Raw genomic sequence first — 23,587 nt, forward strand, 5'->3', positions numbered from 1 at the left:
TTGGTTTTGTTCCAGAGGTCATTCGACTGGTGAATGGCCACAGTGCAAGGAATGGTCAGTTCACTAATATGCACCTTTTGACCCCACTTTTTTTGTACGGACCGAATTTATTTATTAGACTTGACAGCTCAGCTATATAAGGATCCTGTTCTAACAGTGTCATGTTTCTTGTGCTTTAATAGTGTCATGTATGTCTCTTGTTCTGTATTGTATGTGTATAAGTGCAGCTGTTTGCCGTATTCATGCCTTAAATTGTCCCTTGCAGGACTAATAACGTTTTTTTTTATTTAATTGAAACACAAGGTGATATTTCCTCTTCCAATCATCTTGGAAGTCAACTATTCGGCTACACTTTGTACAATCACTATGCATAACTACGATATCTCCACCCTGCATATATTTGAGTTTAATTTGTACATATTTTACTTCAAATATAGCAATCTTTTCTCTCTTACAACATACTAGGTAAGCTAATCAGAGGCAAATTGAAGTTCAATGTTAAGCTATTGCCCATCAGAGGTATTTTGGTAGCTATTCAGTGAGAACATTACTACCACCAGTTCAGCCTCTGCACACCTGTCTGTACAGTATTCAGAGACATTAAACCATCTGTAGGGTGCTCCAGTCTGCTTCCATTGACGTTTTCCAAAAGTAAATGGGTATTTATTATTATTTAATACAATTGCAAATCAATTAAGACGAGTGTATCCCACTGCTATACAAATGTGTATTACGTTATGCCAGGCCATTGGCTCTGGTATGACATCAGTGTTGTTGTGTTTTATTTGTAAATTGTTCTGTGGGCAGACAGATAGCCAGGTAGATTACGTTTTGGCAGCACTGAGTTAGAGGAAGGGAAGTTCAAGTTCTTTATTTGTCAAATACACAACAATACAGGGGCATTGCAACAGTGCACAGTTAAGAAACAACAATTAATACAAGAATGGTAACAATAAGTAGTATTAGTAAGATATATACAAAAAAATTAGGTAAGGTAAAATAAAATATAAAATATTTACAGAAAGTGTATGTGCATATTAAGGTGCAGTGCAGGGTGTGTGTTTGTGTGTGTTCAAGAGTTTTCATGAGGTGTTTGTGTTCATGAGTTTTTTAAAACGGTTATCTCTTTTTCTTGTCCTTGTTCAGGAGTCTTGTAGCTTGTGGGAAAAAAACTGTCCCTGAAACTGCTGGTTCTTGTGTGGATGCTCCGGTTTCTCCTCGAGAGAAGAAACTGGAGAAATCATATTCATGCATGGATCAAGTAAAGTACATACAAACGTCTCTTGGGCATTTCCTGGTTTCTAAACAAGGTGCAAATGATCAAGATAACATGAAATACTTCATCTACAAGCATAATACTGTTCTGACAATATTAATGTAATTAGGTTATTTTGAAATGCATAGGTTTATTATACAATAGGCAGAAGTATGTTGGATTTCTGTCCAGTATGAATGCACTCTTGAGTATATAGATTTAGTGGGAAAAAACTGTCCCTGAACCTGCTGGTTCTTGTGCGGATGCTCCGTATTCATGCATGGATCAAGTAAAGTACATACAAACGTCGCTTAGGCATTTCCTGGTTGTTAAACAAGGTGTAAATGGCCTAGAGAACATTAAATACTTCATCTACAAACATAATACTGTTCTGACTATATTAATGGAATTAGGTTTGCAGATTTAATTTTTAAATGCATAGGTTTATACAATAGGCAGTATGTTGGATTTCTGTCCAGTATGAATGCGCTTTTGAGTATATAGATTTATTAAAGCAGATTTCTACATAATTCTAGGGTTTTACAACTATATGAATATGTTGGTGTATCTTTAAGATGTAAAATGTACTGAAGCTCTTCCCACACTGGTCACAGGGATAGTGCTTCTCTCCTGTATGGATGTTCTGGTGTCTTTTTAAGTGACTCAAATGTCTGAATCTCTTTCCACATTGGTCACAGTGGTAGGGATCTCTCCTGTATGAATACGCTGGTGACTCTTTAAGCTGCCAGACCGACTGAAGCTCTTCCCACACTGGTCACAGGGATAGTGCTTCTCCCTTGTATGAATGTTCTGGTGTCTCTTTAAGGTACTAAAGTCTCTGAAGCTCTTCCCACACTGGTCACAGGGATAGTGCTTCTCTCCTGTATGAATGTTCTGGTGTCTCTTTAAGCTGCCAGACCGATTGAAGCTCTTCCCACACTGGTCACATGGATAGAGCTTCTCTCCTGTATGAATGTTCTGGTGTTTCTTTAAGGTACCAACGTCTCTGAAGCTCTTCCCACACTGGCCACAGTGGTAGGGCTTCTCTCCTGTATGAATAGGGTGGTGTATTTGAAGTTGACACTTTTTGACGAAGCTCTTTCCACATTGGTCACAGCAGTGACGCCTTGACTCAGCCATTAATTGTTGTTGGGGAACAATTGTATCTGGAATAGAGAGAAATTGTTCTGTGGGTAGACAGATAGCCAGGTAGATTAAGTTTGGGCAGCACTGAGTTAGAGGAAGGGAAGTTCAAGTTCAAGTTCTTTATTTGTCAAATACACAACAATACAGGAGCATTTCAACAGTGCACAATTTAGAAACAACAATGAATACAAGAATGGTAACAAGAAGTAGTAGTAGTAAGATACAATTAAATATAAAATGAGGTAAGGCTAAATCAAAAATAAAATATTTACAGAAAGCAGGGTGTGTGTTTGTCTGTGTGTTTTTATGCAGTGTTTCTGTTCAAGAGTCTTTTAATAGGGTTATCTCCTGTTCTTGTCCTTGTTCAGGAGTCTTGTGGCTTGTGGGAATAAAACAGTCCCTGAACCTGCTTGTTCTTGTGCGGATGCTCCGGTTTCTCCACAAGAGAAAAAACTGGAAAAATCATATTCATGTATGGATCAAATAATACATACAAACGTCTCTTGGTTGTTAAACAAGGTGAAAATGGCCAAGATAACATTAAATACTTCATCTACAAACATAATACTTGTTGTGAAGGGCCAGATTAAACCGAATATATATATTTATTTATATATATATATTTAATTGTATTTGTATATTCTCTAATATTCCCTGATATCCCTTGTATATTCCTTGTACAATATGCATTGAATATCCATTCTAGCCTACTGAACATCCCATAATAGTCTCCATTCTACTATTGGTCGAGACCTTGGTGCCAGGCTGCCATACCCCTCAGACCCAGTTCAAACGTACCGCTCCACATGTACGAACAAGTCCTAGTTCCGCGTAGGAATCTGACTACCGCACCACTAATGGGACTATTTGTTCATAGTGCGTATATATATACTGCGCTACTAAAGTAGGACTTTCTTTTCAGTCCAGTTTCTTACCCTCCAATAGAGTCACAGACGTAAAGCCTCCCCGCGACGCCACGTGTGGGAGTAAGGCCAAGTTCGCCTACCATCGGTATTGAGACATCGTGTATATTAATATTTGAATAGTCATATTTGGCACTATATCGTCGAGTTGGACGTAGTCTATTAAGCTAATAATAGTCTGTTAATATATAGTGCTTCGTGCGGTGAGAATACTACCGTAGTCAGTACCCCATCGTTTCGGGCAGAGAACTGGCTGCTTATCCAGGGTGGTTGACCCCACGTGAAGCTGCACCCGAGGAGCCCCAGAGCCGACGAGCGAGTGGACCTGTATACCGGATTATTCTACCGACGACAGCCCGCCTTCCCAGGCACGGATTATGCTTTGTATACTTTGATTATTCCATGGATAAAGACCCCCGACACTGCCGTGTGTTGGAACCCCCCCCCCTGGAGAGGACGCAAGGTGAGGAGACGTTCTGCAAGACGAGGTCGCTTCACGTCTCTCCTCCGTGGACCGGATGACGCCGGCCCACAAAGAGTCCACCTGCTTTCATCTGTGGTCCAAGGATCGCCGGCGCATTGAACGGCACTACAGTGGGTTCACCTGGGATACCCTTGGCCGGATGAGGCAGCCGGATTCTACCCCCCCCCCCTTCCTACTCCTGTCGGCTTACAAGCGACTGGATTAACCCCCCCCTAGTGTGTCCAGTATATAATCATTAAAGTATCATTGCTGTTATTCCTTAAACTATTCCAGGTCGTATATGTACCACCTGCGCCTTCAGAGATTGGACATTCTCTATTGATATACCGACGAATACTCTTGCCATAAAAGTGCATACTAATTCCCATTCATAAATGTGATTGATTTGATTAAGTGCTTGCTCTACACACCATCGCTGTGTAGAAATAAAGACCTATTTCTAATTCGTACATTTGTGTTGGATCCGTTTCATCTACGTGACAGTGTTCATCATAATATATTTATGCCGTGTACTGGGTGGCCGAATATTAAGTACAAAGGTAGTGGTAGTAAGTATCATATCTAGTAATACAGTCAGGGAATTGTACCCCTCAGTTACAATTGGTCCTTCGAGCCGGAGGGTAATTAGTGTAATATTAATATAGTGTTATTAATATTGAAATGGCCTATGATGAACACTCCACGAAACGATCCTCCTAACCAACGCCCGCAGCGCGAACGACGGCTCCCTCAGTACTTAGAGGCCTACGCTGTCAGTCAACAACCTAGTCTTCTACTAACAGTAAATGCGGTAAAACTAGAAAGTAAAAGTATGTCTAACCCCAACGCCCAGACTACCCCGACCATAGAGGCCCCTACGGGCTCTAATGTAACTGACCAAGTTCACGGTGGGGACCAGTGGGAACCAGACATGACTTCACACCCCGCCAGTACTGAAGAAGTAGTCCCCGATGAGTCCCGGGAGGAATACAACGCTACCGAGAGAGAACTCGGCACGGAAGAAGACGGGGAGAGCACCGTGGAGATAGAGCTCCAAGGCTCCGCAAGGAGTACCCCGAGGGAAGGCTCCCCTATACAACCGCCTTCTCCCAGCGAGGCAGAGAGGACCCTACAGCAGGCCTTCCTCATCAGCCTGAACGCCGCTGCTGAACGCGACCGACTGCAGATCCAGCAGCGGAGCGAAGAAGAGCATATACGTCTAGAAATAAGACGCATTCAGAGAGAAGAGAATGTGGCCCGAGACCGAGCAGACAGCCAGCGAGCAGCTGCTGGTGCTCTACGGGACGCAGAGCGCGACAGACAGCAAGCGCAACTAATAGAACAGCTGATCAGACGGACAACACCCTCTCCCTCCGCCAGAGGCTCCAGGAACTCGTCTAGACACACCTCCAGGGCGGCATCCCCTAGCCGAGTAAACAACCCTGAACTTGACCAACAGACGAGGTCTATACCCCCCACAGACCACCTCCCCCCACCGGTCCAAGCGAGACCTAGCAACCGGGAAGGAGCAGCATATCCTGTGGAGAGGCTAAACCAGAGACTACAAGCACTGGATGACCTAACTGAAGACGAAGAGGAAGAGGAGGAGAACCACGCCCGACGACAGCACAGTACTCTACCGGACCAGGAGGTCCGGTACAGCCCAGGCTATACTCCCGCGGAGCTGCGCTACAGACCCCCGACTCTATACACGGGTGAGCACGATGCACAACCCGCACCGAGGAACAGCACCTGGACAAGCGGGCCATGGTACACTGCCGGTACCAGCCCATACCAAGGAGCGGGAGGAGACTCGCCTAGGAGGCCTCTCCCCCAACGCTCGCCGATGTATCCACAGTCAGCGTCATACATTGGCACGCCTATGGTACCCGACTTCACCCAAGAGAACCGGGCCCAGTATACAGAACTCCGCATGTGTCTGGAGACCATGTTGGTGGATGTATTGGATGAACGCCACAAATACGCCATCCTACTGAAGCACTTAAAGGTGCCCCGCGCACATAATATAGCGCTCGCCTACGCGACTTCCACCACCCCATACACAGCAGCGCTGGTAGCATTGGACCAGAGGTATGGGCGCATATGGGATTACGTGATCCAGGAGATCCGACACATCGACCGCTTACCCCCAGCAATAGACAATCGAGCACTGGACGACCTGTCCATCAGAGTGCAGTCCCTGGTAGGGATGTTGGGAGCGCAGAGAGAGAAGGGGAGGCATGAACTTTACGCCAACTCAAATGTGGAAAGGATCTTGGAGAAGCTGCCGCCCGCTCGACAGGAGCGTTTTAGGCGACAGAGGGACCACCGAGACCCGAATGGCCCCGAACCGAACCTCCTCGATCTAGCAGACTTCCTGGCGAGAGAAGTCAGCAGCCTACGGCTAGATACATTCGGACGGAGCACCCCTGGCTCCAGAGAAGGAACCAGACGACTAAATGATGGAAGAAGATCGGTGACTGTGATGCACCAATCGGAGTCAGTACCGAGCAGCAGGAGCCACAGTACCCCCTCCAGAACGGAGAAGTGGAAGATAGTGTGCCCCTACTGTGAGAAAGAACACTGGCTAGCGCAATGTGACTCCTTCCCCAAGCTGAACGCGGAGGAAGCAAGTCAATGGATAAAGTCCAACAAGCGCTGTTTTCGCTGTGCGCGCTCACACATGGCAGCCGAATGCCGCTTAAAGAAAAGGTGCACCAAGTGCGATGGAGCCCATCTGGACATACTTCACGACAGTAACAGACGGCGCCCTTCACCCGCACCATCCAGCAGCAAAGCGAGCGTCATGTACATCGATCCCGCCAGCAGCAGTGGAGCCCGAGTACTCCTAAAAGTAGTGCGTGTGACACTAAGCTACCAGAATAAAGTCCTGGACACTTACGCCGTCCTCGATGACGGGTCAGAGAAGACCCTGCTGCTCGCCTCCGCTGCGGCCCAGCTAGGGCTGCGGGGAAGCGAAACCCAAATGACAATTCGGACAATAAGACGAGATTTGAAGACGATAAAGGGCGAGAATGTCTCATTCTCTATCGCAGCAAGCGGCCAGCCTGAGCGACGGTACCAGATTACAGACGCTTTCACCAGCCAAGAAATAGGACTGTCGCGGTACACATACCCCGTCGCCAAGCTGATGGAGAAATATGCACATCTGCGCAAGTTACCGATCCCGCTCATAGACAATGCTATGCCGACCCTGTTGATAGGCTCCGACCATGCAGACCTCATTGTCCCGATAGACCGGGTTCATACCGGACCCCGAGGCTGTCCTGCAGCAGTCGAGACCCGTTTGGGATGGACTCTCCAAGGCCCGCTCGCCAAATCTCTCAACCGAAGTACAGCCACTAGATGTCTCCACTCCCGAGTCACAGAGGGAGAAACCGCACTCCTGCAACACGTAGAGCGGCTATGGACCTTGGAACAAATGCCCTTTAAGAACGGAAAGAAAGACATTCGCTCTAAAGATGACATTTACGCCATTCACCTCCTCGAGACAGGGACCAAGAGAGTCCCGGTCAACGGCGTGTTGAGATACGCCACGCCACTCCTGCGGCGAGAAGGAATGCCTACTTTCCACGCCAAGACAGACGCCACAGAACGGTACCTGCTGAACACGGAGCGGCGCTTAGCCAAGAACCCCGCCCAAGAGAGTGTATACCGCGCTGAGATTGAGAAGCTCATCACAGCGGGACACGTCACAAAGATGGACATTAAAGAGGCTGACCAGACCACTGAATCGTGGTACGCGCCTCACCACAAGGTCCATCACAACGGTAAAGACCGCATAGTATTTAACTGCAGCTACCAGATCGGATCCCAAAATCTGAATAAAGAGTTACTGCCCGGTCCCACACTCGGCCCCTCCCTACTCGGCGTTCTACTCCGCTTCCGCCAGGAAAAGGTGGCCATCAGCGGGGACATTAAAGGAATGTTCCTGCAGGTGAGATTAGTAGAGGCGGACAAGCCCCTGTTACGGTTCCTATGGAGAGAGAAGCCAGGAGATGAGCACCCAGCCATCTACCAATGGGAAGTCCTCCCCTTCGGAACGACGTGCAGCCCCTGCTGTGCTACATTTGCACTACAGAAACATGTAGCAGAGGACCCAGCAGCGGACGAAGAGGTCCGACACAGCGTAAAGAACAGCTTCTACGTAGACAACTGTCTACAAAGCCTTTCAACCCAAGAAGAAGCCGAGGCTCTCCTGATTAAACTCCGCGCCTCATTGATCAAAGGCGGCTTTGATCTCAGGCAGTGGGCCAGCAGCGATCCGCAAGTACTGCGCAGCCTCTCCTCCGAGGACAAGGCAGCCAGCAGCGAGACCTGGATGGCTACAATCCCGGGAGAAGCCCAGGAGATGACCCTGGGATTGGTGTGGCGATTCAAAACAGATTCGCTTCACTACAGACACAAGCCCCTGACTACGGAGCAGGGAAGGCCGGCGGCGGCGCCGACCACCAGACGGAGTGTGTACACAACACTTGCCCGACAATATGACCCGCTAGGATGTATTCTACCGTACACCACCAGGGCAAAAATGATTGTACGAGCATTGTGGGACAAGGACCAGGGCTGGGACGACCCCATTCCCGCACACCTTGCATCCACCTGGAGAGAGTGGGAGATGGAGCTCCACTCACTCCCAGGCGTTAATATGCGCCGAAGCTACTTACCACCCACGGTGAGGCCAGAGACATGTAAAATGGACTTACACGTCTTCAGTGACGCCTCAGAGGTCGCATACGGATCAGTAGCCTACTTGCGGGCCCAAGAAAGGGGGGGAGAGATCTACACAGCATTTGTCCTCGCCCGCTCGAGAATAGCCCCACGCAAGCAACAATCTATCCCACGCCTAGAGCTCTGCGCAGCCCTAGCCGGAGCGCACCTAGCCACGCTCATCCAACGTGAGCTCACCATACCGGTGTCTAGAACAATCCTGTGGTCAGATTCCACGACGGTACTCGCCTGGATCAAATCGGACTCATGCAAGTACAAAGTCTTCGTGGGAGTCAGAGTCACCGAGATTCAAGACTTAACCGAAGAGTTAACCGGAGAAACAGAGTGGCGCTACGTTGATACAAAACAGAACCCAGCTGACGTCATCACCCGGGGGATGCCCCTGGATGACCTCACCCGTCGCAATGTCTACAGTGACGGCCCCGCATTCCTAAGACTCCCGGAAGGACAGTGGCCCATGCCTATCCCGAGGGAAGCAAGTCCAGAGGAGGTGGAAAATAAGAAGTCTGTGTTCTGTGGATTGAGCACCGTAGCCTCCACCGACCCTAACATAGACGATTGCACGTCCATAGAGAGTGCACAACAAAGAACATTCCTGCGGTACCACCCGGAGTGCAAGTCCCCCGCTGATATGTCAGCAGCTAACTACGAGGAAGCAGAATTGCTTCTACTGCAGCGAGCCCAGAGAGACAATTTGACAGAAGGAACAGTCGTCATGATTATTGATCAATCACTGCCCAGAGCTATGTGGCCGGCCGGCCGCGTAAGCAAAGTGATCACCGGTGCCGACGGCAAGGTCCGAGCAGCTGAAGTGCTCGTCCAGGGTCGCACTTACACCCGTCCCGTGGCGAGGCTCATAGAACTGCCCCGACTCCCAGACACAATCGATGATGACCATGACCCTATAACCCTATGACTTTGTGAAGTTGACTGACCCCTACAGCAAACCCTTATGTGTAAATAGACAACGCGATTAATCTGTCTCTGTTTAACTGATTAGGTCTGGGACCAATCAGGGGGTGGCTGTTGTGAAGGGCCAGATTAAACTGAATATATATATTTATTTATATATATATATATTTAATTGTATTTGTATATTCTCTAATATTCCCTGATATCCCTTGTATATTCCTTGTACAATATGCATTGAATATCCATTCTAGCCTACTGAACATCCCATAATAGTCTCCATTCTACTATTGGTCGAGACCTTGGTGCCAGGCTGCCATACCCCTCAGACCCAGTTCAAACGTACCGCTCCACATGTACGAACAAGTCCTAGTTCCGCGTAGGAATCTGACTACCGCACCACTAATGGGACTATTTGTTCATAGTGCGTATATATACTGCGCTACTAAAGTAGGACTTTCTTTTCAGTCCAGTTTCTTACCCTCCAATAGAGTCACAGACGTAAAGCCTCCCCGCGACGCCACGTGTGGGAGTAAGGCCAAGTTCGCCTACCATCGGTATTGAGACATCGTGTATATTAATATTTGAATAGTCATATTTGGCACTATATCGTCGAGTTGGACGTAGTCTATTAAGCTAATAATAGTCTGTTAATATATAGTGCTTCGTGCGGTGAGAATACTACCGTAGTCAGTACCCCATCGTTTCGGGCAGAGAACTGGCTGCTTATCCAGGGTGGTTGACCCCACGTGAAGCTGCACCCGAGGAGCCCCAGAGCCGACGAGCGAGTGGACCTGTATACCGGATTATTCTACCGACGACAGCCCGCCTTCCCAGGCACGGATTATGCTTTGTATACTTTGATTATTCCATGGATAAAGACCCCAGACACTGCCGTGTGTTGGAACCCCCCCCCTGGAGAGGACGCAAGGTGAGGAGACGTTCTGCAAGACGAGGTCGCTTCACGTCTCTCCTCCGTGGACCGGATGACGCCGGCCCACAAAGAGTCCACCTGCTTTCATCTGTGGTCCAAGGATCGCCGGCGCATTGAACGGCACTACAGTGGGTTCACCTGGGATACCCTTGGCCGGATGAGGCAGCCGGATTCTACCCCCCCCCCCCTTCCTACTCCTGTCGGCTTACAAGCGACCGGATTAACCCCCCCCTAGTGTGTCCAGTATATAATCATTAAAGTATCATTGCTGTTATTCCTTAAACTATTCCAGGTCGTATATGTACCACCTGCGCCTTCAGAGATTGGACATTCTCTATTGATATACCGACGAATACTCTTGCCATAAAAGTGCATACTAATTCCCATTCATAAATGTGATTGATTTGATTAAGTGCTTGCTCTACACACCATCGCTGTGTAGAAATAAAGACCTATTTCTAATTCGTACATTTGTGTTGGATCCGTTTCATCTACGTGACAGTGTTCATCATAATATATTTATGCCGTGTACTGGGTGGCCGAATATTAAGTACAAAGGTAGTGGTAGTAAGTATCATATCTAGTAATACAGTCAGGGAATTGTACCCCTCAGTTACAATACTGTTCTGCTAATATTGATGTAATTAGTTTTGCAGATTTTTAAATGCATGGGTTTATACAATAGGCAGAAGTACTTTGAATTTCTGTCCAGTATGAATGCGCTGTTGAGTATATATATATACATTTTTTTCTACATAATTTTAGGGGTTGACACCTGTATGAATTGTCTGGTGTCTCTTTAAGTTGCTAGAATGATTGAAGCTCTTCCCACACTGGTCACAGTGGTAGTGCTTCTCCCCTGTATGAATTGTCTGGTGTCTCTTTAAGTTGCTAGACTGATTGAAGCTCTTCCCACACTGGTCACATGGATAGAGCTTCTCTCCTGTATGAATGTTCTGGTGTTTCTTTAAGTTACCAACGTCTCTGAAGCTCTTCTCACACTGGTCACAGGGATAGGGCTTCTCTCCTGTATGAATACGCTGGTGCCTCTTTAAGCTGCCAGACTGAATAAAACTCTCCCCACACTGGTCACAGTGGTAGGGCTTCTCTCCTGTATGAATACGTTGGTGACTCTTTAAGCTGCCAGACTGAATGAAACTCTCCCCACACTGGTCACAGGGATAGGGCTTCTCTCCTGTATGAATACGCTGGTGCCTCTTTAAGCTGCCAGACTGATTGAAGCTCTCCCCACACTGGTCACAGTGGTAGGGCTTCTCTCCTGTATGAATACGCTGGTGTATTTGAAGTTGACACTTTTTGACGAAGCTCTTTCCACATTAGTCACAGCAGTGACGCCTTGACTCAGCCATTATTTGTTGTTGGGGAACAATTGTATCTGGAATAGAGAGAAGCACTCCAATGAACATTTCAGATTGTGTTTTGGTTTGAATTTGTAGTTTCAAAAAGGTAGAATCTGTAATTCCGTATTGCACTTTATATATTCTGATGTGTGGGTTGTAGTTGGAGTTTAGTAACTAATTATAGTGTGACCTTCTCCAGACCTCTCTTGGCAGAGCCTGAGGTGTGGTCAGCAATAGCACCACCTTCCTTATCCCCACTCAATTACAACCCACACATCAGATAAACTGATGGGCAGTGCAGTATCAAGCAGGGCTTGAAAGTGAATCTGTTCCATGGATGGGTATTAAAAACTAGTCAGCATTAGCTAAAATACTGTGCACAACAAAATGGACACTTATCTACAATATGTCATTGTCGTAACTTTACAAATATAACGTTAAATATACATATATTGAAGAGAAATAAACAACATAATATTAGACGGCATATTTAGACAGGAAATAAGCAGAAATGCAGAGAGGCTCTGAAACGGAAACAATCAAATTAATAATTGTACTTACTGATGTTGTGGTATCAAAACTCTGCTATATGTTATCAGAAGCAGGTTTTGATCCAGATGGATTTAGTATAAAGTCTTGTTCCAGTAGAGAATGTGTTCTGCCACAGAGAGGGGTTCAAGTCAACCAGCAGCCTATCCAGTGTTATGAGGGCCGACGTTCCACTCTACTGGTTAAAGTTGTTTACTCGTGAGTAGTATGTTTGTTGATAAAGAAAAATACTGTCCACAGCCGCTCCAGTGTAAAACAAAGATATCCAAATGGTTTATTTCTCTTCCACAGCGAAGTCTTTCTTTACAGAAGTGGTCCTAAAGCTATTTTCCTAAATATTCACGTTACTACTACAAGGTAAGAAAACTGTATTTTCCCAGTCTCCAAAATCACAGCCGACTCGACACATGAAAATTCCTCCACACTGGAAAGCCGTAAATACACTTGCCGGCTCTTTCCACAGCAAACCGGAAGGCTTGGCACCTTGGTTGAGAAATGCAGGCTTCAGTCTTTGTTGTTGAGTCTATCCGTTCAGTCTGTTCAGTCCTGTTTCAAGCTACACACTCTGTTCTTCTTCTTCTTCTTCTTCTTATTTGAATTTCCGGCAGAGTAGACGCATCGAGGCGTATTACTGCCCTCCGCAATTCTTTTTATGGGCTCTTCTTCTTCTCCTTCTTCTCCTTCTTCACCTTCTTTTTCTTCTTCTACTGGACCCCGTCATCACCTACATTGTCCATTGGAGTGCAGCTACTGCTGCTACTTCCTGTCTGAGCCCCCCTCCGCGGGACCCACCTTGCCCCCTGCTATCTTATCCTGGGCTGCTTTGTCCCTCGCAGCCTTGTCCCTCGCAGCCCCCTCAGCCAATTCGCTATACACCACCTCCCAGTCCAGACCTTCCAATCCCAGATGTTGAACCGCTATCCTAACATATAGACACAAATGTTCTAGAATGTCGGTTATGACATCATACGGTGACATCACGAATGTTCTAGAATGTTCTGTTATGACATCATACGGTGACATCACAAATGTTCCAGAACGTTCGATCATGACGTCATACTGTGACATCACACATGTACTAGAACGTTCGGTCATGACATCATACTGTGACATCACAAATGTTCTAGAATGTTCTATTATGACAAATAAGACGGTTCAATGACTTTTATCAAAATCCAATCAATATTCCTAATGCCGTTTCAATGTAAGGTTATAAAAATAAACATATAAAACAATGCTACCACCAGTTCAGCCTGGGCACACCTGTGTGCAGGGCCGGACTGGGGAAATAATTCATACCGGGAGATATAGGGCGAAATATAGCCCCAGTCAGGCCACTTTTTAAGCGGGGGTCTGGGAGTCCCCCACCAGGAACATTTTTGTTATAAAGACTTAATTTCCTGCATTCTGGTGAATTTTAGTGCATGTGAATCACAAACTAATGAGCCAACAATTGCTTAGTACAATGTACTGTTATGAACCTCAAATAAAACTGTTGTGGCACTAGCAACGCTACTCTCTCCACCTGCAAAAAGAAAAAAGCAAGAGCACAACATATTTTTCTATTTACTATTATAATACAGTTAACCACTCTCTCCACCTATTCAAACAGAGCAAGAGCACAATACCCTATTCAGTTTACTGATGCACTACCCATCAACAGTTAAAATAGCCCTTTACACAAACATTAAATAACAGACCTTTCATTAACAATACTATAATAACAGTAGCCACTGCCAGAATAGTGTGACACATGTATTGCGTGTGGTGGAGCACACGCATGCATGCACAACGAAGACAGAAGATTGAACCATTTTAACTATAAAATTATGAGCTCAAAGTATGACTGACTGAAATTTCCAACAAAAAGCATCAATTGTCAAATAATATTGATCACATTAACAATTTTTTTGATAACTTTGCAGTGATTATGTTTGTAGCCAATATATCTGGCAAAGGTGTGTAATCTTTGAATTATCTTTGAATTTTTTTGACTTTCTCTTTCATAAATTGCTTATTCAACTTCAGCCCCGATCATAACCACCACATATTGTTTTTTGTAATGTCAGATTTAACAACTCTTTTCAGAAAAGTGGGAGTATTTCATTTTTAATCTGACATTATAAAAAAAAACGAAAAATGGTTATGATCAGGGCTGAAGTTGAATAAAATATTTATGGAAAAGAAAGTGGGAAATTATTTCAACATATAATCTTTTTATGGCGTTTTTCAATTTAGTCCCCTAATATGGTAAGAGTATAACACTTTAGTTTTCAGACACAAGGGTTAAATTATTTATTTGTTTCTTGGCAGATTTAACATTGGGCTTTAGACAGGGGAGATGATGATGCATTGCATGGTAACGTTAGCTAGCTAACGTCCATGTTTATTTTTATCACTGACTAACCTGCTGGTCCCTTGATTTTGGTGCAAGAAAACATTTGATAAATGTTGCCGGATTTAGCAGCATCTCCTGTAAGGGCCTTTCTTTTATTTTTTTGTTTTCTCCCTCTCTGCTCCACCCTTTCTCTTTCTTCCACTGTCCATCTTGACATCAACGTTAATTGACTTTCCTCTCTGATCTCTCCCGAGTCCCTCACTACCTGACTCACTGGCTATTATTCTGCAGAGTGCCATCTGCCATTCCATTCGCCGTCTCTGCTGTCAATCAGTTGTATCGCCTGGTCCCGCCTCAACCAATCACATGCGGCAGCTCGGCTCCATGTGTGTGTGTGTGATCCGTGCGAGAGAGAGAGTCAGAGAGATAGTTCTCCAACTCTGTCGCAGACAGTGAAATCCTGGTTGTTCCCCACCCACCTAGGTTATCTAACTATCGCGCCACCGCAACTAGAAACACTGGCCTGGCAAAAAAATAATAATAATAATAAAAAATATATATAATAATAATATATATATATATTTTTTTTATCTGTGCAGGCCAGGCCACCGGGAAAACTCGAGGGCCTGCCTGTGTGTACAGTATTCATCTGTAGGGTGCTCCAGTCTGCTCTCATTGACTTTTCAATTGCAAATCAATTAGGAGGAGTGTATCCCACTGCTATACAAATGCATATTACGTTATGCCCGGGCCAACTAACAACTCTGCTTAGAGACAGAGATTCTGCCTGGGCTAGAATCCGACACTCAGGGGATCCTGCTCATTGGTTAATTTTCACAAAATAAATGTAACTCTGCTATAAGAACAGCTACATCTAGCTTATATCTTGAACAATTCACAACCTCATATAAAAACCTGGAAGGTGGTTAATCTAGCAAAAACAGGACCAACCTGCACAATTTGAATATGGTGGCTGTTTGCACTCCATGAACTCCAGGTGGATGGGATGGACTTTCCGCTCTAGATATTGCAGAACAGTTAGCGCATGTATTTAATCTTTCTATTTCAACAGGTGATATTCCTTATGCTTGGAAATTGACCAATGTGACCCCCATTCATATGAGTGGATAGAAGTGATCCCAATATTCTACCATGCTTGTGTAAAATCATGGAATCCTTGATTGAGAACTAACTCAAAGCATTCCTTTCAACTCATTCAGTTTTAAATCTGCATCCATCTGGATTTGGAACAAATCACAGCACCATTTATTTGCATTAGATAACAAGAAGCATTTTCAATTGCAAATCAATCTGGCCATTGGCTCTGGTATGTCATCAGTGTTGTTGTGTTTTATTTGTAAATTGTTCTGTGGGCAGACAGATAGCCAGGTAGATTAAGTTTGGGCAGCACTGAGTTAGAGGAAGGGAAGTTCAAGTTCTTTATTTGTCAAATACACAACAATACAGGGGCATTTCAACTGTGCACAATTTAGAAACAACAATGAATACAAGAATGGTAACAAGAAGTAGTAGTAGTAAGATACAATTAAATATAAAATGAGGTAAGGCTAAATCAAAAATAAAATATTTACAGAAAGCAGGGTGTGTGTTTGTCTGTGTGTTTGTATGCAGTGTTTCTGTTCAAGAGTTTTTTAATAGGGTTATCTCCTGTTCTTGTCCTTGTTCAGGAGTCTTGTGGCTTGTGGGAATAAAACTGTCCCTGAACCTGCTTGTTCTTGTGCGGATGCTCCGGTTTCTCCACAAGAGAAAAAACTGGAAAAATCATATTCATGTATGGATCAAATAATACATACAAACGTCTCTTGGTTGTTAAACAAGGTGAAAATGGCCAAGATAACATTAAATACTTCATCTACAAACATAATACTGTTCTGCCAATATTGGTGTAATTAGTTTTGCAGATTTTTAAATGCATAGGTTTATACAATAGGCAGAAGTAATTTGAATTTCTGTCCAGTATGAATGCGCTGTTGAGTATATATAAATATAAATTTTTTCTACATAATTTTAGGGGTTGACACCTGTATGAATTGTCTGGTGTCTCTTTAAGTTGCTAGACTGATTGAAGCTCTTCCCACACTGGTCACATGGATAGAGCTTCTCTCCTGTATGAATAAGCTGGTGTTTCTTTAAGGTACCAACGTCTCTGAAGCTCTTCCCACACTGGTCACAGGGATAGGGCTTCTCTCCTGTATGAATACGCTGGTGCCTCTTTAAGCTGCCAGAGTGATTGAAGCTCTCCCCACACTGGTCACAGTGGTAGGGCGTCTCTCCTGTATGAATACGTTGGTGACTCTTTAAGCTGCCAGACTGATTGAAGCTCTCCCCACACTGGTCACAGGGATAGGGCTTCTCTCCTGTATGAATACGCTGGTGCCTCTTTAAGCTGCCAGACTGATTGAAGCTCTCCCCACACTGGTCACAGTGGTAGGGCTTCTCTCCTGTATGAATACGCTGGTGTATTTGAAGTTGACACTTTTTGACGAAGCTCTTTCCACATTGGTCACAGCAGTGACGCCTTGACTCAGCCATTATTTGTTGTTGGGGAACAATTGTATCTGGAATAGAGAGAAGCACTCCAATGAACATTTCAGATTGTGTTTTGGTTTGAATTTGTAGTTTCAAAAAGGTAGAATCTGTAATTCCGTATTGCACTTTATATATTCTGATGTGTGGGTTGTAGTTGGAGTTTAGTAACTAATTATAGTGTGACGTTCTCCAGACCTCTCTTGGCAGAGCCTGAGGTGTGGCCAGCAATAGCACCACCTTCCTTATCCCCACTCAATTACAAACCACACATCAGATAAACTGATGGGCAGTGCAGTATCAAGCAGGGCTTGAAAGTGAATCTGTTCCATGGATGGGTATTAAAAACTAGTCAGCATTAGCTAAAATACTGTGCACAACAAAATGGACACTTATCTACAATATGTCATTGTCGTAACTTTACAAATATAACGTTAAATATACATATATTGAAGAGAAATAAACAACATAATATTAGACGGCATATTTAGACAGGAAATAAGCAGAAATGCAGAGAGGCTCTGAAACGGAAACAATCAAATTAATAATTGTACTTACTGATGTTGTGGTATCAAAACTCTGCTATATGTTATCAGAAGCAGGTTTTGATCCAGATGGATTTAGTATAAAGTCTTGTTCCAGTAGAGAATGTGTTCTGCCACAGAGAGGGGTTCAAGTCAACCAGCAGCCTATCCAGTGTTATGAGGGCCGACGTTCCACTCTACTGGTTAAAGTTGTTTACTCGTGAGTAGTACGTTTGTTGATAAAGAAAAATACTGTCCACAGTGTAAAACAGTGTAAATCCAGTGTAAAACAAAGATATCCAAATGGTTTATTTCTCTTCCACAGCGAAGTCTTTCTTTACAGAAGTGTTCCTAAAGCTATTTTCCTAAATATTCACGTTACTACTACAAGGTAAGAAAACTGTATTTTCCCAGTCTCCAAAATCACAGCCGACTCGACACATGAAAATTCCTCCACACTGGAAAGCCGTAAATACACTTGCCAGCTCTTTCCACAGCAAACCGGAAGGCTTGGCACCTTGGTTGAGAAATGCAGGCTTCAGTCTTTGTTGTTTAGTCTATCCGTTCAGTCTGTTCAGTCCTGTTTCAAGCTACACACTCTGTTCTGAGAGAATTGTGGACTATATATAGACACAAATGTTCTAGAATGTCGGTTATGACATCATACGGTGACATCACGAATGTTCTAGAATGTTCTGTTATGACATCATACGGTGACATCACGAATGTTCCAGAACGTTCGATCATGACGTCATACTGTGACATCACACATGTTCTAGAACGTTCGGTCATGACATCATACTGTGACATCACAAATGTTCTAGAATATTCTATTATGACAAATAAGACAGTTCAATGACTTTTATCAAAATCCAATCAATATTCCTAATGCCGTTTCAATGTAAGGTTATAAAAATAAACATATAAACATTCATACAATACAATAACCTAAATATATAGCTTTGGCTCCTACACCTGCCCCTAATTGTACTTCTAATCTAGAGACAATTACTAACAACTAAAAAACAAGGAGCTAAAACCAAACACTATTTTGACTGATAAGTGTCTCTGCTGCTGGATAACCAATACCTGGTGCCAGAGGGCCCTAGTACATGGCACACCGTAGAAGGACGGTCTTTACCACCGCCTCATGCAGCTTCTTGGAGAAGACAGACCTTAGTGATAGTCGTGCAGAGTCATCGATGATCAGGACGACATCTCCCTCAGCGAAGTTGCGTGACACACGTGTCCACTTCTGTCTCTCTTGGAGCTGAGGTAGATATTCCTGTGTCCATCGTTTCCAGAATGTCTGCCGTATACTGGACTTGTTTCCATTTCCTGCGGGAGTAGAGCTCTTCTTTCAAGAAGAGGTCTAGAGGCAGGGAAGGCTTTGACTGGAGGAGCAAGAGGTGGTTGGGGGTAAGCGCTTCCAGGTCGTCCGGATCACTAGAAGCCTTGGTTATCGGTCGACTGTTAATGATGGCTTCTACCTCACACAAGACGGTGTGTAGGCCTTCTTCATCCAGAGTCTGGAGCCTTAAGGTGGTACTGAGGATCTTCCTGACCGACCTGATCATCCGCTCCCAGACTCCGCCATGGTGAGAACCGGTAGGGGGGTTGAAAATCCATTGGATTCCCCTCTGTCGTAGAGTGTTCTCGATCTTGGAGCTATTCCATTGTTTCATAGCTCTTCTTAGCTTGCGCTCCCCTCCAACGAAGTTAGTCCCGTTGTCTGAACAAAGGATTTTCACCTGGCCTCTTCTCGCGAGGAAGCGACGGAGAGCGTCAATGAATGAGTCTGTGTCCAACAACGATGCCACCTCAATGTGGACAGCACGGATAGCCAGACAGGTGAAGATGAAACCCTACCTCTTCACGACGCTTCTGCCGCGTTTGACCTCGAACGCACCGAAGTAGTCTACCCCAGTGTTGGTGAAAGGGGGGTCATCTGGAAGAACCCTGTCCTGGGGTAAATCCGCCATCTGTTGTTGTCCAGCAGCACCGTGTGAGCGTCGACAGGTTACACACTTGGAGAGGACTCTTCGTATGGCTGCGTGAGCTCCAGGGATCCAAAACTTGAGTCGCAGCTTGGACAATACGTGGTTACGACCGCTGTGACCCACATTCTGGTGGATGTCTCCGAGTATAAGCTCCGTTACATGGAGATCCTTAGGTAGGATGGCTGGGTGTTTAGCCTCTTCAGGCATCGCCGATTTGTCAAGTCTTCCAGCTACGCTGAGGATTCCATCTTGCAGTACTGACTTGAGCTTAGCGATATAACTGCTCATCTTGACGTAGTCACCTTTCCGAAGCGCAGCGATTTCTTCTGAGTATTTCTGTTGCTGACTGTAACGAATGATCTCGAGCTCTATGTGTTATCATAAGCAAGTTTTGATCCAGATGGTTTTAGTATAAAATCTTGATCCAGTAGAGAATGTGTTCTGCCACAGAGAGGTCAAGTCAAACAGCAGACTATCCAGTGTTTTTGGTTGAATGAGTACGTCAGTCAGGAAAACAGCCCTGTTCTTATACAATAGAGCCAATAGTTGAGCAGTTAGCTTCTTTGAACTAATTGGTCAATCGGAATAGACACCCCATCCATCAAACACAATGTGATAAAACCTCTTATAATCATCTTGGAAGAAAACTATTATGCTACACTTTGTACAATCAATAATGTATGTGTGCAGTATTGCACCTGTATATATTTTTGTTTTATTTGTACTTATTGTACTTTCATTATTTCAATCTTCTCTCTTACAAGATACTGGGTGATCAGAATTTAGCCCAAATCCTGAATCCAATATTGACATATTTCAGGTTACAAATCGAATATAATCCTCAGTGAGACTTTTAATTTAAGTGTCTTTAGGCAGAGAAGGGGCACGGCACCCAGCATTGGAAGGAAAGGACGTCAGACTGTCATGTAAATTGAGTTCAATGTTAAGCTATTGCCCATCAGAGGTATTTGGGTAGCTATTCAGTGAGAACAATGCTACCACCAGTTCAGCCTGGGCACACCTGTGTGCAGGGCCGGACTGGGGAAATAATTCATACCGGGAGATATAGGGCGAAATATAGCCCCAGTCAGGCCACTTTTTAAGCGGGGGTCTGGGAGTCCCCCACCAGGAACATTTTTGTTATAAAGACTTAATTTCCTGCATTCTGGTGAATTTTAGTGCATGCGAATCACAAACTAATGAGCCAACAATTGCTTAGTACAATGTACTGTTATGAACCTCAAATAAAACTGTTGTGGCACTAGCAACGCTACTCTCTCCACCTGCAAAAAAAAAAAAGCAAGAGCACAACATATTTTTCTATTTACTATTATAATACAGTTAACCACTCTCTCCACCTATTCAAACAGAGCAAGAGCACAATACCCTATTCAGTTTACTGATGCACTACCCATCAACAGTTAAAATAGCCCTTTACACAAACATTAAATAACAGACCTTTCATTAACAATACTATAATAACAGTAGCCACTGCCAGAATAGTGTGACACATGTATTGTGTGTGGTGGAGCACACGCATGCATGCACAACAAAGACAGAAGATTGAACCATTTTAACTATAAAATTATGAGCTCAAAGTATGACTGACTGAAATTTCCAACAAAAAGCATCAATTGTCAAATAATATTGATCACATTAACTATTTTTTTGATAACTTTGCTGTGATTATGTTTGTAGCCAATATATCTGGCAAAGGTGTGTAATCTTTGAATTATCTTGGAATTTTTTTGACTTTCTCTTTCAGAAATTGCTTATTCAACTTCAGCCCCGATCATAACCACCACATATTGATTTTTGTAATGTCAGATTTAACAACTCTTTTCAGAAAAGTGGGAGTATTTCATTTTTAATCTGACATTACAAAAAAAACGAAAAATGGTTATGATCAGGGTTGAAGTTGAATAAAATATTTATGGAAAAGAAAGTGGGAAATTATTTCAACATATAATCTTTTTATGGCGTTTTTCAATTTAGTCCCCTAATATGGTAAGAGTATAACACTTTAGTTTTCAGACACAAGGGTTAAATTATTTATTTGTTTCTTGGCAGATTTAACATTGGGCTTTAGACAGGGGAGATGATGATGCATTGCATGGTAACGTTAGCTAGCTAACATCCATGTTTATTTTTATCACTGACTAACCTGCTGGTCCCTTGATTTTGGTGTAAGAAAACATTTGATAAATGTTGCCGGATTTAGCAGCATCTCCTGTAATGGCCTTTCTTTTTTTCTTTTTTTTTCTCTCTGCTCCACCCTTTCTCTTTCTTCCACTGTCCATCTTGACATCAACGTTAATTGACTTTCCCTCTCTGATCACTCCCGAGTCCCTCACTACCTGGCTCACTGGCTATTATTCTGCAGAGTGCCATCTGCCATTCCATTCGCCGTCTCTGCTGTCAATCAGTTGTATCGCCTGGTCCCGCCTCAACTAATCACATGCGGCAGCGCGGCTCCATGTGTGTGTGTGTGATCCGCGCGAGAGAGAGAGTCAGAGAGATAGTTCTCCAACTCTGTCGCAGACAGTGAAATCCTGGTTGTTCCCCACCCACCTAGGTTATCTAACTATCGCGCCACCGCAACTAGAAACACTGGCCTGGCAAAAAAATATATAATAATAATAAAAAAATATATATAATAATAATATATATGTTCTGAAGGATCAGATTAAACCGAATATATATATTTATTTATATATATATATTTAATTATATTTGTATATCCCCTGATATCCCTTGTATATTCCTTGTACAATATGCATTGAATATCCCTTCTAGTCTACTGAACATCCCATAATAGTCTCCATTCTACCATTGGACGAGACCTTGGTGCCAGGTCGCCATACCCCTCAGACCAGGTTCAATCGTACCGCTCAACATGTATGGACAAGTCCTAGTTCCGCGTAGGAATATGTCTACCGCACCACTAATGGTACTATTTGTTCATAGTGCGTATATATACTGCGCTATTAAAGTAGAGCTTTCTTTTAGTCCAGTTCCTTACCCTCCAACAGAGTGACAGACGCAAAAGCCTCCCCGCGAACCACGTGTGGGCAGTAAGGCCAATTCGGCCCAGTATCGGCATTGAGACATCGTGTATATTAATATTTGAATAGTCATATTTGGCACTATAACGTCGAGTTGGACGTATTCTATTAAGCTAATAATAGTCTATTCATATGTAGTGCCTCGTGCGGTAAGAGTTCTATAGTAATCAGCACCCCCATCGTTTCGGGCATCAGCTGGACGCTTATCCAGGGTGGTTGACCCCACGTGAAGCTGCACCCGAGGAGCTCCAGGCCAAAGAGCGAGTGGACCTGTATATTGGATTATTCTACCGACGACGGCTAGCCTTCCCCGGCTTGGATTATGCTTTGAGTACTTTGATTATTCTATGGATAAAGGCCAACACTGCGGTGTGTTGGAAATACCCCCCCCGGAGAGGACGACAGGTGAGAAGACGCTCTACACGACGAGGTCGCCTCACGTCTCTCCATCGTGGACCGGAGGACGCCGGCCACAGAGAGTCCAACTGCTTTCATCTGTGGATCGAGGATCGCTGGGCACCGGGTCGCACGACTGTGGGCTCTCCCAGGATACCCTCGGCCAGACAGGATACAGCCAGACTCTACCCCCCCCTCCAGCTGTCCTACAAGCAGTCGGAACCTTCCCCTAGTGTATCCAGCTATATAATCATTCAAGTATCATTGCTATTGTTCCCTAAATATTCCAGGTTGTATATTTGCTTCCTGCGCAATCAGAGATTGGACATTCGATATTGATCTACCTACGAATACTCATTTGCCATAAAAGTGCATACTATTTCAAATCATAAATGTAATTAAGTGATCGTTGTACATACCTTTTG

The sequence above is a fragment of the Notolepis coatsorum genome, assembly GCF_963971535.1.
Source record: "Notolepis coatsorum genome assembly, chromosome: 3".
NCBI lineage: Eukaryota > Metazoa > Chordata > Actinopteri > Aulopiformes > Paralepididae > Notolepis > Notolepis coatsorum.